The sequence below is a fragment of the Boleophthalmus pectinirostris genome, unplaced genomic scaffold, assembly GCF_026225935.1.
Source record: "Boleophthalmus pectinirostris isolate CB_2022bp ecotype Guang Dong unplaced genomic scaffold, ASM2622593v1 HiC_scaffold_22, whole genome shotgun sequence".
NCBI lineage: Eukaryota > Metazoa > Chordata > Actinopteri > Gobiiformes > Gobiidae > Boleophthalmus > Boleophthalmus pectinirostris.
The window spans coordinates 14,137,048-14,155,896 of record NW_026571190.1 but is presented as its reverse complement, the minus strand read 5'-3'; the positions used below and the strand labels follow the sequence as shown (position 1 = coordinate 14,155,896).

The following is an 18,849-nucleotide window of genomic DNA, read 5'->3' as shown; positions in this document are numbered from 1 at the left end:
AAATAGTCTCTCCCAGTTTCTCTCCAGAGCATCTGAGCTCTGAGTCTTTATACCTGCTACATGCACATCAACTCAGTGTCTTTTGTATCATAGTCATGACTTAATCAACTTTTACACTTGAATACAGGCAAAACCATTTCAAATTAAAAGAAAAATTTGAAATGCTAGATTAAGATCAGATAAAAGAAGCAGGCTAATTTATTAGGTTACATAAGTCCTGTTTGTTGTGTGTAACAGCTGTTTTCAGAACAGAAGTGAGACAGAGAGAGGAGGGAGTTTCCAGGCAGAGAGAGGGCTTATAAATATTGGTCTGGACTCAGGTCTGGTTCAGTCCTGGTGTGGTCCTGGTTCAGTCTACTTGATGGAGATGAAGATGCAGGGTGTGGTTTTGCTGGTGCTGCTCTGTGCCGTGGCACAGGGAAAAGTCTTTGACAGATGCACATGGGCTCGACTCCTAAAGAGCAAAGGGATGCACAACTACAGAGGAGTGAGCCTGGCAGAATGTAAGTGCAAAACCAGGACTAAACCAGGACTAAATCAAGATCAGACCAGGACTAATCTAGGACTAGACCAGGTCTACACCAAGATTAAAAATTAGGACTAGATCTGAATTAAACCAGGATTAAACTAGGACTAAAATAAGACAAGGTTAGGATGAAACCAGGACTAGGAGGACTAGACTAAAGAAGAGACTCTGGCAGACTGTGAGAGTAAAACAGGACTAAACTAGGACTTGGAGCGGCCTGGACCATGGACTAAAATAGGACTAGACTATAGGACTAAAACAGGACTAAACAACAACTAGAAATATCCAGCAGGAATATGGAGCAGGAATAAACAAGTTCTAGAGCAGGACTAAGGGTGTGTTCCTGTTTTGATTCTGGTTTTAGCTCAGTTTAGTTCTAATGTAAACCTGATTGGATTCTGTTCTAGTCTAGTCCAAGTTTTGTTCCAGTTTTAACTTAGCTCTGCAACTGGACAAAATCTGTCTACATATGTCCATATAATGTCCTGTTAATATAATTACAGTTTTGTGCAATATTTTAAGTAGCCCTTGTTTCTTCAGGGGTGTGTCTGACTCAACACGAGTCTAACTACAACACCAGAGCCACAAACAGGAACACAGACGGCTCCACAGACTACGGCATTTTCCAGATCAACAGCAGATGGTGGTGTAGAGATGGAGGAGTGAGCTCCTCCAATGGCTGTGGAATCCAATGCTCAGGTAAAACTCAGTACTGCGGCTACTGCAACTCGGCAACTACTACTGCTACTACTACTCCTACTACACCTACTACCTTGTCAGTGCCTGTATGAAATGAAAATGTTAAGTGACTTTGAGGGTTTGGAAAGACTATTGGATCATGATTTTACTTTTACTCCAACTATTGTTACTTCTACTACTTCTGCTACTTAAAATCCTGCTGCCACAGGTACTATTGCAATGAAACTACTTCTAATAGCAAAGAGAGATTCAATTCTGCCAAATGGACAAAAGTGTTTCATCAAAGACGTTTCACAGCTCTGAAACTAACACACCTACAGTACTTGTTTATTTCCTGTTTGTTAGCTAAGTCTACTGAATTGCACTGGTGATAATCAATCAGTCAAGCTTTGTTTTAGACTCTAATGGGTCCATATAGAACACAATATAAAAATTAGGGTTAAATGGGGATGCAATCTGATCCCACCCAACACTAGATAAGTTCTAAACCAAGGAATAAGTTTTTGAAAAGATGCATAAAACAGATCAAAATGTAATTGGTCTAAACCAGGACTAAACAGGCCTTAGCTTGGACTAGAGCAGGACCCAGGTGTGGAGGGAGCAGAGCCAAACATGTTAGAGTTTTCATTTATGTGTATCTCATCTTTTTTTTTCATCAGCTCTTCTCAGCGATGACCCGTCTGTTGCCATTGAATGCGCCAAACGAGTCGTGCGGGACCCCAATGGAGTCTCAGCCTGGTGAGTCATGTGACCACAACCAACCAATCATAAACCAGAGTCTTATTTACAACCAGAACACTTTGTTTTAAAATATAAAGGGAAAGTAATAAAATGTCAGAGATCAGAGGTCTCACCCACAACCTCCTCACTGAGAGGAGGAGACAGGATAACTACTCTGCCACTGTAACACTTACTGATTTTCTCTTTCTGTTTTTACAGGGTGGCATGGCAGCGTTACACTGTCAGGGCCGAGACCTGAGCTCGTACATCGCTGGATGTGGAGTTTAAAAGAACATCATAATTTCTTCTTTCTGATAGAACTTTGCTTGATTTTTAACACCGAATCAGTAAAGTTTTTTGTGATTTCTTACTGTAAACCTGTGGCAATAAAGAGTTTGAAGCATTTCATGTTTTTGCTGCTTTCTAGAATTGATGATCAATATTTAGGATGACGGTGGAAGTGTTTGGGAAGTAAATAGAACTGAAAGCCTACCTCTTCTAATGTACTTGGCGTGAAATGTTTGAGAATTACAATAGAATTTAGTTTTTATACAATAATTCAATAGTATTTTCTATTTTATTCAATATGTTCAACTAATCAAAGTGAAGTTTATTCTGGCCTTCAAACCAATTGTCACATCGTTGAAGCTAAAAAAGTAGCTGATGGATGTGGCTCACATTCAGAACTAACCACTGAAGGTGCACCATGGCTTTACATCTCAGCGCTGTGCTCTTACTCTCAGGTAATTGTTATTTAGTTTTAATTATTTAGGAAATACAATGAAATACATGTTTGTGTAGAGCAGATTTAGAAGTATTGTTGAGGTTTTTTAAGGCTAAACTATGTAACTGGTCTGGTGGAGGATCCATGGAGATGTTATTGCTTCTGTCTGGATTGTTCCACAGTATGGCATTATATTTTTTACATATATGAATATTCAATAACAGGCAGAGCAGGTAGCAGACACCCCCCACCCCTAAACAGAAAAGTGACATTGTACACCGTTAAGTAAAGTTCATTTGAGCCTTTTTATCTGCTACAATATTTTAAGATTTATCTTATATTTTTAGGTTTTATCTAATACCGTTTTACGCATTATTCAGGCTATATTTGCACCTAACACTGGTATTGCATTTATTTTATTTTTTTTAATAACTGTATCTGTAATGTATCTTGAAAACAAATAAAGCTCACACTGTCCACATAAGTAATCTATAGAACAGGAAGAAAAGTGGTGGATACAGAATTTGCTGAATGGGTTGAATGTGCAATAAACTGCTGAAAAATGTATTTAAAGTATTCATCAAAACTATATGTAAAAAAAAAAAAATGTGCTTGTGACGATCTTGTAATTTTTGAATTCACCAACCTTCCCTCACATTTCTCTTTGCAGTGATCTCTTTGAGTTTTTCTGAAGTGAGAGTTAACCTAACAGCTGTTGTGGGATCATCTCTAACATTTCCAGACCCAGTGAAGGAAAGAGGATTTTTTTCATTTGGATCCTAAAACTTGTTGCTTCTGTTTCTGATGGAGTCTTTAAGATTGAAGAAGACATTTACACAAACAGACTTCACTGGAGCAGCAGCACTGGACGCTTCACTCTCTCAGATCTACAGAAAAGTGACTCTGGAGTTTACGCCATCGACTCTAAAAAAGGAAATGTGTTTTCTAAATATTATGAACTCAGACTCTATAGTAAGTAAAATTTTAAGCATTTCTATTAAAACAAAATATCACTCAGTAAAGAAAGACATATAACTGATAACTGTTCAATAGCATTTGTCTGAACTAGAACAATACAAAATAGAAAGAAATCAAATGGCACTTTCATCAAATAAGATCATTGTAACAGCAGTGGGAGCCCTATGTTTGGGAAGCAGAAATAGCCACTATTATTATAAATTGTTAATGAGTCAGATCAAGCTTCTTTTTTTTTACTTATCTTTTAGAAATAGAACTTTCATAATTAATTATTCTACAAACAGATCATTAAAACACTGCACAGATCACATGTTTTTTCTTGTTTGATATACCGGACTAAACCAGCAGAGAACAATATATTAGTCACATATTATTATTTAAATCATTGTTTTATGTGACAGACTCAATAGAAGAAGAGATGAATTGGAATAGTTGCCATATTTCCCCAGCTTAGCACACGTTTGCTGTTGTGTTTGTGATGCGTATGAGACCATTGGCGGGCAGTGAGCTAGTAGTAATGCCCAAGTGTGTGCGAGAATGAGGAAGTCTAAGTAACTCAGGATGGAAGCTTAAGTAAAATCAGAAAAGAAAAACAATTGAAACTAGAAAAGCACTCAGAGAGCGCAGACCTCCGCCAAGGACTACCCCCATTTTTTATATAAATTGCGATAAAATCAGTCTTCTGGATCAGATCCGGATCAGCCTTTGGAATATGAAAGTGGATCCCATTGTCCATCCCTGAGTCAAATTTCATGGGGTTTGGTCAATAATTAACCGAGATATTGAGAAACAAAATTTTTGGCCCCATTTACCACAATGTTAACTAAAATTTCAAAGTGATCCAGAATCCAGGATTTCTTCCGGATCAACCCCAAAATGAAATCAGTTCTTCCTTTTCACATTTCCAACAAATCCTGAAAATTTCATCAAAATCGGTCCATAAATTTTTGAGTTATGTTGCTAACAGGCAAACAAACAAACAGACAAACGCCGGCAAAAACATAACCTCCTTGGCGGAGGTAACTAATAAGCTGGACCCCCTCACACACAAACAGACTGGGCACTGATATTGTATCTGGTGACCATGAACATCCCTCATTTGGTTGTTCACAGCCATTTAGACCCTGTCCCTAATCTTACTTATTTAGAGAATGTTCTATTTTTCTCTGGTGCCTCATGAATTGAATAAAAAGTGAGATTTAGGTCCATGCATATAAAACTGATATATTATCCATTACTTTTCACATGCACTGGCTTACAGGGTTGTAAAGTGTTGGCACCTATCCCTGTGACTCTGTGTGTTACGATCATGGATACGATTGATAAATACTCATATGGCGTTATTGTCATGGAGCTTAAATTGCCCATTCTCTCATATTCAACAAACTGTCCCTCTTGTTCCACAGTCTGAGATGATCACCCTGAGTGCTTTACACTTTATCTGTAGAGCTGTCATATGTCACTCATATTGTTTCTAGATGCATAATAATAATTACACAATAGTACTTAAGTCTCAGCTGCATAAATAAGGTGAGTAAAGAAACAAATAGCCCACACATAGTGATAGTTTGAGGGTCAAGTACTTCCCAATACAAATATTAATAGACTCTAAGCTTTGCTAATTTGACTCCAAAATGGCTCAGAATAGGCTAGGCCTGAATGCATTTAATGTGTTTGTAAAAGTAAATAGACTAATTTGCAATATGGTTTGTTTAAAAAGTATCTTTAGTAAATTGTTATTGACTAAATATTGATGTATACCCCAACTCTGCTTGGCAATCTATCCACAAAAGCCACTGCACACTATTGTGTCACAGCCTGCTCCCAGATGGGTACAAGAGTCAAGTTTCCCTATTGAATAGGCCTACATGATACTTTACCATATATAAAAGGTAAATTCACAAATGTTTAGTGCATAGACTGTGTAAAGATGTGGACTAAGTGTGTGTGATGTCAACCACAGTGTTCGGCTCAAGTCAAATTAAGCTGGAGTCGAATAGGAATTGGAATTTATTATTAACAGCAAAATAAAAACACCAGGATCATGAAGAGCAAAATAAGGCTGACTGCAGCCTTTACAGAGAGTCAGATAAAAACTCTATAAAGTCAGTTGGAACCAGAGTCGATGGAGCCAGAAGTGCCCCCATGCTCATTTCCTATTTGGAACACAGCGGCAGCTAGCGGGTTAGCTATGCCCAGTCTATTTTTTAGCCTAATGATTTGTATTGCTGAGTTGACCCATAATAAACCTTTTTAATAATATTCATTTTAGCTGCCTGCCCTCCATCTGGAATAAGCCTATTATTGAGCCACAATGTTGTGATGTCATCTCAAACCCGACAATAATACATATATGTAAAAAATGTGTTTCTCATTCCATGGTATATATATATATATATATATATATTTTCTGGATGATGTCCGTTGTGTATCTGTTGTATATATATATATATATATATATATATATATATATATATATATATATATATATATATATATATATATATATATATATATATATATATATATATATGTGTGTGTGTGTGTGTATATATATATATATATATATATATATATATATATATATATATATAATTTTTTCTTTCTTTTTTTTTTTTTTTTTTTTTACATTTTCAGAGCCATTGCTACTCCCAGTTGTGTTCCGTGTGAACATGAGCGCTGACAGCTGCACTCTTCAGTGTTCGGTGAATCTCACAGAGCAGACCACACTGAGCTGGTTCAGAGGAGAGCAGCGTGTGGACAGCAGTAGCTCTGCAGTGCTGCTCTTCACTGTGCAACTGCAGGATAACACCTCAGAGCAGAAATGTGTGGCTCAAAACCCCGCTGATGAGAAGACTGTTATAGTTAATATCACCAAAGAATGTCAACTTGTGGAGTCACAATCAAATGAAAAAGGTAAGAAAGTATATTTTTGTTTTCCGCCTTCATTAATTTACTTTGTGTAAATTAGAGCAGTTTGCGTAGATCTTTGGGAAATTCAGAAAATTCCAATTACAAAAAAACAGACTGAAAAGCTCACCAAAGCTCAAAATAAGTAAGTTTTTTTTTTTAAAAAGTCAAATTTCAAGTCTTTGTGGGGCAGTTGATCTGAAATCAGGCTTGATTGAGTCCAGGTTAGAAAAATATATATATATATATATTAAGTTAGGTAGTAGGACTAGTTGAGAACCATGGCTCTAGGGATGATACAAAATATAATCTAGATCAGGGGCCTCAAACCCGTAGCTTGGAGCTTTGTAACCCCTTCTGTGAAGCTTGTGAAGGGATTTTAGAATCAGGCCTTTATGTATTGCACTGAATAACACAAATTTGACTAAATTTTAATTAACAGCCTTTTACCATCGCAAATGCATCATTTTCATGCTCATCTTTGTGCACTAATAGATGGGTAATAGTTTATATTTCATGGGCATCTAACTGAACCCATCTAAGACTTGTCATAGCTCTTATAGCTGCAACCTTCAAAATTAGTAACTCTCTGGTATTTTCATTTTATAAAGGCAGCTCACCGGAGGAAGAAGGTTACAGAGCCTTGCCTAGGCCTATGAACATTTTCACTGCACATAATTACAGACATTTTAATTGTGCCTTTGTCATTTTACCCACAGGTTCAGGGGGTTGGTTGTTCCTGTTTCCTCTGGGTGTTTTTGGACTCGCTCTGGCTGTTTATGTGACCGTGATACAAGTAACAACTGAAAGAAAAAGAAAGAGAGAGGCAACAGTGTCCTCTGCCGGCATATGAGCACATTAATAATAGGCTTGGGGGGGGCAATACAATGTAAGTGTGTCATTTTCACCAGTAGAGGGAAGTCATCAGACCAAAAACTTCTCTTCTCTATTCCTAAGTTTGAGTCATGTGATGTGACTCCATTAAACCTCTTTGTAGTTATATTGCTGATGTGTTGAGCCTAAAGAATCCCATGTCTGTAGCCTATGCACTGGACGTTAAATGATAAATATTCACAATTAAATAGGTTTGGAAGGAAAAAAAAGTGTTAATTAATGGGCTCAGCGCTCACAAGATGTCACAACTGGAGTCGCAAGTAACAAATTACAAATACTCATGTTTCTTTCTAACTGATTAAACATACAGACTTAAACATGCGTACTTGTAATAAATGTTACTTTTAAATCACAGAAGTAGAAGTTACAGTGTACTGAAAGTCCCATTTATGTAATCCATTTGTCTCTGCACCTTCTGTAGCAGCAAACACACAGAACAGAACTGCACTGTCTGCTCTGACACTGCGACAGGTTTTGTATAAAAGTATGATCTAAAATGCTTCTACAATTGTGTAACTAGTGCTCTGAGTAGTATTCTTCATGCATACTTTTTACTTTTACTTAAGCACAATATTGGCATCAGTACTTGTACTTTATTAGCCATGAGAATTTTACTTGAATACAAATTTCCATGACTGCAAATGTAAATTGCCTTTGTATGTGTAATATGGCTTTTTGTTCAATACAGATGTTCATTATTATGTTTTGTCCCTATTAATAAATACAATTTCTCTCTCTCTCTCTCTCTCTCTCTATATATATATATATATATATATATATATGTATATTATATAAAACATTGTTACTAATACACTATTCCTTCATTTAAAGCCTGTAGTCCACTCATGTTTCACTACTCTGACTTGAATTAATTTTATAGAATTACATAATGCTGTACTTATATGGGCAGAGCCTATTTTATATATTTTTAAATAAGTAAAAAAATTCACAAATCTTTGAATTGTTGTTGCTATGTGGCCCATACCTCATGAAATCTTTTCATAGTCACCTTATTTCATTAGTGCTGACAAAGAAGATATTGTCCAATTCAATACGACTTTATTCACAGCGAAAAACAAACTTTAAACATATGTATATGAGTGCAAAAAACTATGGAAATAATAAGACCTTTGAAAATACACAGCAAAAAGTGGAGTGTTAAAATTGACTCTCACAGAATCAACTTTAGTTTATATGAGTCCAATCTGTTCTAGAGTTAATTTAACATATTTGGAAATGTTAATTACGTAACACTGGACCAAAGTTTCTGTTTAACCCCAAAATCCAGAGTTACATTAACGTTTTGAGAGTAAACAGATAACACTTTGTAGAGTTACCCTGATTTAGCTAAACACACAGAGCTGTTTTATTTTATTTTTACTTTCTTTTAGTTCATTTAAGATGAAATTATGTACAAAACTGGTTCAAACTGGTCTTCTCTAGCAAGAGTTTGAAGAGGTGAATGGGAGGAGCCAAATTAACACTAAGAGAAGTTGAATTAACACTAGAGGAAGTTGAATTAACCTCAACCACAACAACTCTGGCAAATAACCCCAACTCGAAACCCCATTTAACTTTCAGATAGTTAAAATAAGACTTTTGGTGTTAAAAACAACTCTGAAATATTTTACCCTAAAATTTTAACCCTCCAGTTTTTGCTGTGTAAAAACAAAATGAAAGATGCTAAATACAGCAGGTAAAGTGGTAAATGCCAAAACTAATACGGGATAGTGCCTTGTTTTCTTTGTATTTTTAGTATGACATTTAACACCTTTATCTCCATGGAGACAAACAAGTGCCACCAGCAGATCAAGGTAAAGATCAGATCTGTGGAGAGGTGACCCCTGTCACAGTAATGCTTGTTTGCTTGTTTGAAGGAACAAAGGGCCAAAATACGTTGGCGTGATTTTAACTTTATCTGCCATGTGGTATTAAAGGCTTTTAATTATTTTGTACTTTTTGAGTGCCTGTTTTTTCAACTTTGTACAGTAATGCTTATATTTGTAAAATGCAGGACGAACTGTATAACTTTAAGGTACAACAGATGGCATCAGAAAGGTTATAGTGCATCTTTAACAAATATATGTGATAAACATAAATTAATAAATTCATAGATTAAATTACATTTTTAAAAGGTGCAAAGGGAATTCATTCAAGAGTCTCTAGCAGGTCCAAAATTTACATAAAAGCAAAAAGGAACAACAAGCTAGTGTCAGGATTTGAAAATTGGAGTGATGTGTTCTTGTTTCTAGTGCCAGTTGTTGTAAATCAGATTTGATCAGCAAGCATTTCAAAGTACTATTAAACTTCAAACCAAGAGTTATTACACATAGCTTGAGATAACTATACAGAGTAAATTTCCCTGCTTTAGACTTTAGTTACATGATTTTCCTTTTCGGCAAAAATTAAATGCAATGGCGTCCTTACAGGGGGCCCCCACATCTGCATAAAGACAGTTAGCAACAATTTGAACAGTAATTATGACCTTCCTCCAAACTTAAAGGGGCTGTGGGCCAAACATTTTAAGATAAGATGTCACATAATTAATCCAGGAGGAAATTAAGAATCCATTTAAATAAATACATAACCTTCTAAACCATATTGCAAGCAGCTCTTAAAGGTCTAAATACAATCACTATGCTTTGTGCAGTCTTTTAAGTAGGTGCAAAGATGTAACAGTGGTGAAATGTTAGCATGCTATTGTTGTTAACAGTCGGGTTGCAGAAAGTCATCACAGTGAAAACTTTGGAATGTATTAACAAAGTGAGGACTAAGTTTGGACCTCTACAAACAGGAGAGTGCAGTTTAAGACACAGTCCAGTGCATTTAGTTGTCAACCTGAGGCCCTTGGGATTGAGGCAGTTTTGTGAGATCACATGAAAATTTACTGCAGTAACATTATTTATGCTTTTTTTTTTCCTGAAGATGCATGAACTTCAAGTGTACCTTCAATTCAAGTTTAAACACAACACTCCCATTTGTTCACAATCCAACATGTACAGGATCTACACATTTGATATTTTTCAGCCTGCAGATGTCAGTATAACACAAGAACCTGCAGCAAATAACTGGCGACGTCTACACCGTATCATGATGAGAGGTAGGTCCACAGTATCTTACACTGGTCAAATCATTGGAAGGTGACTTTCGACAGATCTTGTTCCTGAGGCGCTCCCTGTAAAAAATAAAAATAAAAAATAAAGTACATGAATATCACTATGATGTTTCACAAAATGCCTGTATTCATGGCAGGTTGGACTAATTATTTTTACTAAAACACACTACAAAAAACTAAATCTAGTCAAGTTAGGATGACTTGATTTAAGAAAGTTTAAGTAAAGATTTTGTAAATTTCACTTGACAAGTAAAATTATTTGCCAGTGGAATAAGACTTTTTGTACTTGAAAACAAACATGAAAAATACACATATTCCATTGGTAGATCATTTTACTTGTCAAGTTGAATCTACTCAAATAAAGTAAAATTTTCTTAATTTAAGTCATTTTAACTCACCTAGATATTGTTTTTTCCAGTGTAGTTCAAATCATTACATTTAAGATATTACTAAATCTTGCCTATTTTTTTTAATACTTGGATGTCATAAGTAGAAGAAGAAGTATTCCGTTTTAGAACTACTTCCTGTATTTTGGAACTTTTCTTTTCAACTTTTTCTCCACAAACATAAACATAAATATATATTACTGGCACTATCACACCAAACCAAGTAATAATTACCCAAAAAAAAGCATGAAACCTTGTCAGAGCACACTTTCTTGGTTGACTAAAGACATCCCCTGTCCATCAATGAATAGACTAAGAGGGGGCTTACTTTGTTCTCTAATTTTATTTTTTGATAATACACATAGGATTTGGCAGTGTTGCTTAGTCATTTTGGTATAAATGGGAAAAAAATCTTCTACTCTACTACTATAGTGTGATCTGCAGCTATTCATGAGAGATGCCGACAACTGAGCACATCTTTGCTGTGATGACGTTTGTGGTGATGTCAGCTCCCATTGGGCACTGCTGTTTTCTAATGTGGAACTCAGCTGATTTATCTCCAGGTCATTTTAGATCAATATTGCAGTTTGAAATGTCCAGATTATAACATAACAATCCACGGGTGTCATAGATTATAACTTTCATATTTTATTCCTTATTATTCTATTTTATTTTGACTTGTACATGTACATAAACATAATTATGTCTTATTATTTGACACCTGTCTCTGGCTATCTTTTTACTATTTATTTAGAATTTATCATTATCATTTATATTTTTTTCTCTTTGTTATTATATTATATTGTGATGTGTGAGCGACTGTGTCCAAATAATTTCCCTTGTGGATCAGTAAAGTTTGTCTAAGTTTAACTATATATTAAATTAAACCACAATATGTCTTCTTTAATTGATGTACTGGATCTATCATGAATTTCTTTAGTGGACTACAGTCCTAGAAAAATGGACTGAAATTCAACTTCCTGAGCTACAATTAGTCTCACCTTTCGCGGTACGTTACCACAACAACAACAAAAACAAAAACAGCCACAATCAGACCAGATACGACATAGGCAGCCGTGTGATCTCTTGTCTTTTCTGAATCAGAGCCTTGAGTCGGTTGGGCAGTGGTATAATCTGAAAAAGAAAAAGTTAAACAGATTTTATTATCTTTTTTATTATTATTATTATTACTTTTTTGTATTATTTATTTTTATTTTTGTATTCTACAACAAAACGGTCAACCTCCTATACTTTCATAAACTCCTGACCTGATAACAAATGTGCTACTAAAGAAAGTAAAAATAGTAAAAGAGGTGGATAAAGTACAGATAAAGGCACAACAAAATTACAGCACTGTGGGAAAGTGACACATCACCTAAATGATTCAAGTTAAAACTACTACTACTTGAGAACATTCTCTGAGAAGACAGATTAGGTTTATGCCAAATGAACTACATTTCCATGGAGACAAGCAGGAAGAGGTCCTCCTCAAATTTGTGGAGATGCAAGCCCGCTCAATGTAAGGATGAAAGTTTTTGTTAGAAAAAAAAAAATTAAATCGCCTACTTTGTTACTTTCTAACACTGCACATTAACCACCAAAACATGTTCAAATATTATACAGTGGTGGAAAAAACACAATTGGCTGTAAGTTACGGTTTAAGTGTTTTTAAGTTGATCTCTAACATGAATGCATAACTGACCATCTAATTATGTAAATACGTTATTTACCATAAACTTGATGTTGGCGCTTAGTTACATTCAGTTTAAAGCTGTATATTGTCTCTACAGGGGTGTAGAACTCGAGTTTGTAGATGACTTTGCTGTCATTCTGGTGAACATTGATCATGATGATGGACCCATTCTCCACATGGATGTTATTTTGCATTGGAGGTTTCGAACCATTGTCAAAGTTCAGCAGAGTGACATTGTCATGGTAGAGGATAACGTGAGTTTGGTTGTCCAGCCCTCTCCAAAAGGTCACATTTCCTCCTTCTACAGCTGGCAGCGTTTGGACAGTGGATACAGCGGTCACATCAGTCACTGCACCTGAAAATGAAACATTAAATACACAACATGGGTTGCAATTAGCCTACTTGAATTTTGATATATGACTCATAAGCCTGAATATTAAATTTATTTAAAAACTGTTTTGGACTTGATTTAGAGCAGAATTTCTCACTTTGGTTCTGATGGAGTATGAATCTACGACGGAGTATAAGGGTCAGATAAAAAAAAATAAAAAATGCTGGTGCTACGAGAATAAAGTCGTAACATTTCGACATTAAAGTCGTAATATTATGAGAATAAAGTCGAAGCCAGAAAAAGTCGTAATTTTACGAGAATAAAGTCATAATTTTACGAGAATAAAGTCGTAAATTTACGAGAACAAAGTAGTAATTTTATGAGAATAAAGTCGTAGTCAATATAAAGTCGTAATATTATGAGAATATCGGCTGCTCGGAAAGTCTGACTGAGTGGAGAATGGAGAATTTGGAGAATTTTGTAAAGGAGAAGAATCTGTGTATCATTCGTTCATTCGACTGAACAAGGACTGAATCAGGACTAAATCAGGTCCGGAACCAAACCAGAAAGACTAGGATTGAGACTGGGACCAGACCAGGACTGAAAACGGTTTAGTCCTAGTTTAGTCCTAGTTTAAGTCACGGAAATGGGAAACGGCGTTTCCGTGACTTTAAAATGAGATGCGGGACTATTGCGCCACATAGGGACTGAACCAGGCCTGAACCAGGACTAAACCAGGACTGAACCAGGCCTGAAGCAGGCCTGAACCAGGACTGAACCAGGACTAAACCGTTTTCAGTCCTGGTCTGGTCCCGGGCTCAGTCTTGGTCCCAGTCTCAGTCCTTGTCTAAGTCCTGGTCTCAGTCCCGGTCTGGTCTCGGACTTCGTTTAGTCCTGGTTCAGTCCTGGTTCAGTCCTGGTTTAGTCCGGAGGCGCAAATAATGAAGAAAATTGTTGTTCGTTTTCTTATTTTTGGTTTTATATTGAAAAACAAGGTTTTTCTTATGCCGCATTTTTCACTTTGACTTTGATTTTATTACGACTTCATTCTCGTAATATTATAACTTTATTCTCATAATATTGCGACTTTATTTTAACTTCGACTTTATTCTCGTAAAATTACTACTTTATTCCTGTAAAATTATTACTTTATTCTCGTAAAATTGCGACTTTTTCGGCCTTCGACTTTATTCTCATTATATCACGACTTTAATGTCGAAATGTTACGACTTTATTCTCGTAGCGCCAGCATCTTTTTTTTTTTTTTTATCTGACCCTTATACTCCGTCGTACGAATCAGAATCAGAATTACGTTTATTCATCCACAAAGGGCTTTTTTTTCTTTAAAGACATGCAGCCAACCAGCAAAACAATAGACTTATGAAAACGTAGTAAATAATAAATAAATATTAAATATCAGTAGTTTCTTTATCAACTAAAAATAATCTTACATTTTAACTAATTATTTATATACGGTTTTACAGCAATGAGGATTGAGGGAAATGTCGCACAAGAATTGTACAATGAGAGTTTTACAGCGCAGATTTCAGCGGTGTGATGGCTACCCTAAATAAAATGACCAACATGGAGACTAATATTGCAAAAGCAACAATATTCACATTACGCGCTTGGAATTTAGCGCAAACAGCAGCCTAATGCTGCTACACCGTAATAAACAATCAGAATGGCTACATCTCTCTAAGTCTCAAATGTGCCACTTGCTACTAGCTCAGTTAGAGGCGTAAAGACAAACAATACAAAACTATAGATCCAAAGAATCACTTTAAACGCCATCGCGCCGCATCGCAGCATTGCCATAATGACTCCGCGGAGGAGCGCGGAGGGTCACCTTACCCCGCTTTGAAGAACGAGGAAAGTTTACTTTGTGCCAGTGAAAGAACGGTGAAAGAACAATTTACCAAAGAACCAACACACGTAGCCCATTAACCTACTCACCGAAGCAGAAAAGTAGGCCTACAGAGAGAAGAACACGCGTATAATCCATCGTAGAGTCAGTGCTTGACTGGCCCTGCGCGTGCCGGGAAACTGTGTGGAAGATTACGAAGGGCGGAGGAGGAGAGAGGAGTGACTACAGAGCATCGGGGACATGCGCTTTGCTAAACATGAACAAGAAGTCCCGCTTCCTCTGCACCTACATTGTGCATCTACTAATAACACGGGAATTAAAAACTAACTTATCTTGTTCCTTTGCTAGGAGAATACAATCGAACTGTTGCTCAGCAACTTATTTAGCTAGTGAATGAGTGCGTTTTTTTTATGTATTTTTTGCATTTGATTCTATTATGGTTAATTTAACATTCTTGTCTTTGTCATTCTTGTTAATTTGTCATTCTTGTCATTCTTGTCTCTTCCTTCAAACTAGAGACAAGTGCAGCTCAGTTAATGTTATACAGTCACGTCAGCACAGGCGTGTCAAACTCTAATTCACACAGGGCCAAAATTAAAAACTGGGCCAAACTAAATATTTACTGAAAAATTTCAACAACATCTGCATGTTTTCTCTTCTTTCGAGATATGTAATGGTAAACCTTTTCTTATTAAAATAAATGTTTAATAATAGTTTTATTAAACATTAAATCCAGAACAAGTATAATATAAAATAATAACAAAATGTTAACTAAATAATGTCTCTATAGCCTATCTGTAGCCGGTGAGCAGCTCTAATAAATAGTTGATATGATTTCGCGGGCCAAATTTGGTCCCCGGGCCTGAGTCTGACATGTCTGCATTAGCACAACCAGGCCGGCAAGACGGAGGGAATGAAGAGCACGAACTAGAACTAGAACGTATTTACATCTAGCAGAGTGAATTAAGGGTTATTACGAGTAAACTACAGTTGGTGGATGATGAAATAGTGATATGACTAACAGAGATACTGTGGTGAGTTTATTTTACCTTCTGTCGAGTCTCAATGAAATTTGTTAAACAGTGAGTTGAGGCAAGTAAACTAATGTTAATCCTTGTTCAGAAAACCAGCTTTTACAGGTGTACAGGTTTTTGAGGTGTAGCAATTTTTGTTATGATTAGACTGAAAAATAGGTTTCCTCTCTTGAAATTTTGAATTGAATTTATCTAAACTGTCTGTCTGTGGATGTCTTTGTGTAAAGCCCTCATCTGGTAAGCATTTCACTTTGATTGTTCTGTATATCAGACTAGTCATTGCTCTGAGACTTTATAGACGTGTACTTAAGTAAATTATGTTGTTGATGTTGCTGTTACTTGAAGTTTCAGGTGGAACAGGGCAAGTCGCTATTGCACACTGGATGGTCACCCAGGAGGCTCATGTAATATCTGAGCGCATCACATCATCCTTTTTGACCGGCCTGGCTGCGTGTTTGCGATTTACTGCATATTTAACTTTCAATATCAAGAAGAGGCAGCTTGAACTCTAGAATCCATTCAGAGGTAAGACTCATTTCATTTCCTTGTCATCATTATAGATTTTTTATTTAATTTTATTAATTAGTGAAAATTGATACCTAAATATCACAGAGCATTCTTTGCACACTAACAGGCATAGTTTGGATTTTTTAACATAAGGTAGTATTTATTGACAGACATGAATTCAGACTCTGTGATCAGAAATAAGCAGTAGAACACGCTCAGGTCAGGTAACAAAAATATTTCAAACCACAGCGCAAAAAAACATGAATCGTTCAAATGAGAATACAATATATGTTGAGTAATTCTACCATGATGTTCCTGTCCTGTATCTTAACAATATTTTCTTAGATCACTTTGCCTGTAAGCTTCAATTGAGGTGTATATGATTTGGCTCCAGTGCAGTGTTCAGCAGATAAAATAGTTCCAATATATAGAAAGATGTGATAAATCAAGCTGCAAAATTACACAAAATATCTCATGATATCAGTAACAGTTAATCAGTAATATCACCTTATGTTAGAGAACTCAGACCAGCTCTGACTACACAATGTATTTTCCATTCAGTCACCATATTCTGATTCTAAGCACATTCATTAGCATCAGTCCAGAGAGCAGAGAGAGGATCAAATTCCACTCAGGAAAGGATGATGTTCCAAAAGAAGTCTGCCACAGTGAATACACATGTGTCCACATTCCTGGAGAAACTCGTGGACTTTGAATGGGACTTCATAGGTCAGAAAGCTCTCTTTTGTCTCTTGCTCTTAATTTCTCATGTTGTTCTGACAGACTGACATTGCATCATTAAACCATAAAAGATTTTGATATTCAACTTAAGAAGGATGTAATGTTATTGTACGTCCCTGAGTTATTTTTGATTATTGTGTTTGTTCTCTAACATGCAATCTAAGAATCTTTGTTCATTGCCATCGTATCCTGCACATCCTATTTTTGGCTGTTTTTACTACTTTTGCTACTCAGAATCTCTTCTAACAGTTTGTAGTTTCTTTATTTATTATTGTTGTATTTTACAGGAGTATTATTCATGTTGACACTGCCTGTTTAAATAAACATTTGTGTGATTTATATCCTTTGTAAATTGTTTATTGATTATTTAGCATAGGTTTAAGCACTTCACTGTAGCCCACAGAATTACAACTTAAATTTTGATTGCAGTGAATATCTTTTAACTCGCCTAAAACATCTCGGCCTCTCCGGTGCTGTTCACAGATGGTTCACATCCTACCTCACAGACAGAACATTTATGGTGAGTGTAGACACATGCTCCTCCAGGGTCCATAAAATCACATGTGGTGTGCCCCAGGGCTCCATTTTAGGCCCTGTGCTTTTTAACTTGTACATGCTCCCGCTTGGTGGTGTCATCAGGAGACATGGAATCAACTTCCACAGCTATGCAGATGATACGCAGCTTTACATCTCCATGTCTCCTGATGACACCAGACCAATGGATGCCCTTTTTAACTGCATTCTAGAAATTAAGTCCTGGATGGCAGAAAACTTCCTCCAGCTTAACCAGGACAAAACTGAGGTTTTAGTCATTGGTCCTGAGGCCCAGAGAGAGAAACTTTTACCCAAATTCCAAACACAGTCCTTTAACCCATCTCCTCTAGTGAAAAACCTGGGCGTCATTTTTGACTCTGAGCTAACTTTTATCCCACACATTAAGAACATCACAAAAATTGGTTTTTATCACCTAAAAAACATAGCCAGAGTCCGCCCCATTCTCTCTCTGGCCAACACCGAGACGCTGATGCATGCTTTTATCACCAGTCGAATAGACTACTGTAATGCCCTGCTCTCTGGTCTTCCCAAAAAGAGTATTTCAGGTTTGCAATTATTACAAAATTCAGCAGCACGTGTCCTGACGAGGACCAGAGGGCGGGACCACATTACACCGGTTTTAAAATCACTGCATTGGCTCCCTGTGTGTTTCAGGATCGATTTTAAAGTTCTTTTACTGGTTTTTAAATGTCTTAATGGTCTTGGGCCCTCTTATCTTTCAGAACTGCTTTTACCTTACGAACCCTCGCGGACGGGTCTCCAGCCCGTACTCACACACCCCACCGTCCACATCCTCTGCTGCACTTGCACATCTCACCACCAGTTACTCTCCACGTGCTGCCTCTGCACAGTCACACACTGGGCCTCACAACATGATGTGCTTTTCCTGTTCACAGCCTACAATGTGTGGTTTGTTGCATGGCACTGGGCACTAAAGTGCTGAGTCACTGTATTATGTCTGTCTACAGTCAAAATAAAGTAACCTAAGAATGTTGCTGTAAATTAAATCCATCCATCCATCATCCATCCATGGATGGATGGAATAAATTAAAATAATTACTGAAATATACTGCATTTGCTGGGGCAAAGCTGCTGACTCACACTTACTGTAACTCCCACCCCTCTCCATGACCACTCCACGGCTGCCTTGTCACAACAACAACATGACA

The 18,849-nt window shown here is 36.6% G+C and overlaps 1 protein-coding gene and 1 pseudogene across 3 annotated transcripts in view; both read left to right on the top strand.

Moving 5' to 3' along the window:
- LOC110164353 (uncharacterized) overlaps positions 1-18,849 on the top strand; it is an 84,605-nt gene that overhangs the window by 19,463 nt on the left and 46,293 nt on the right. The gene's annotated exons all lie outside the window — the stretch shown is intronic.
- Positions 319-2,353, top strand: LOC110159895 (lysozyme C-like; annotated as a pseudogene).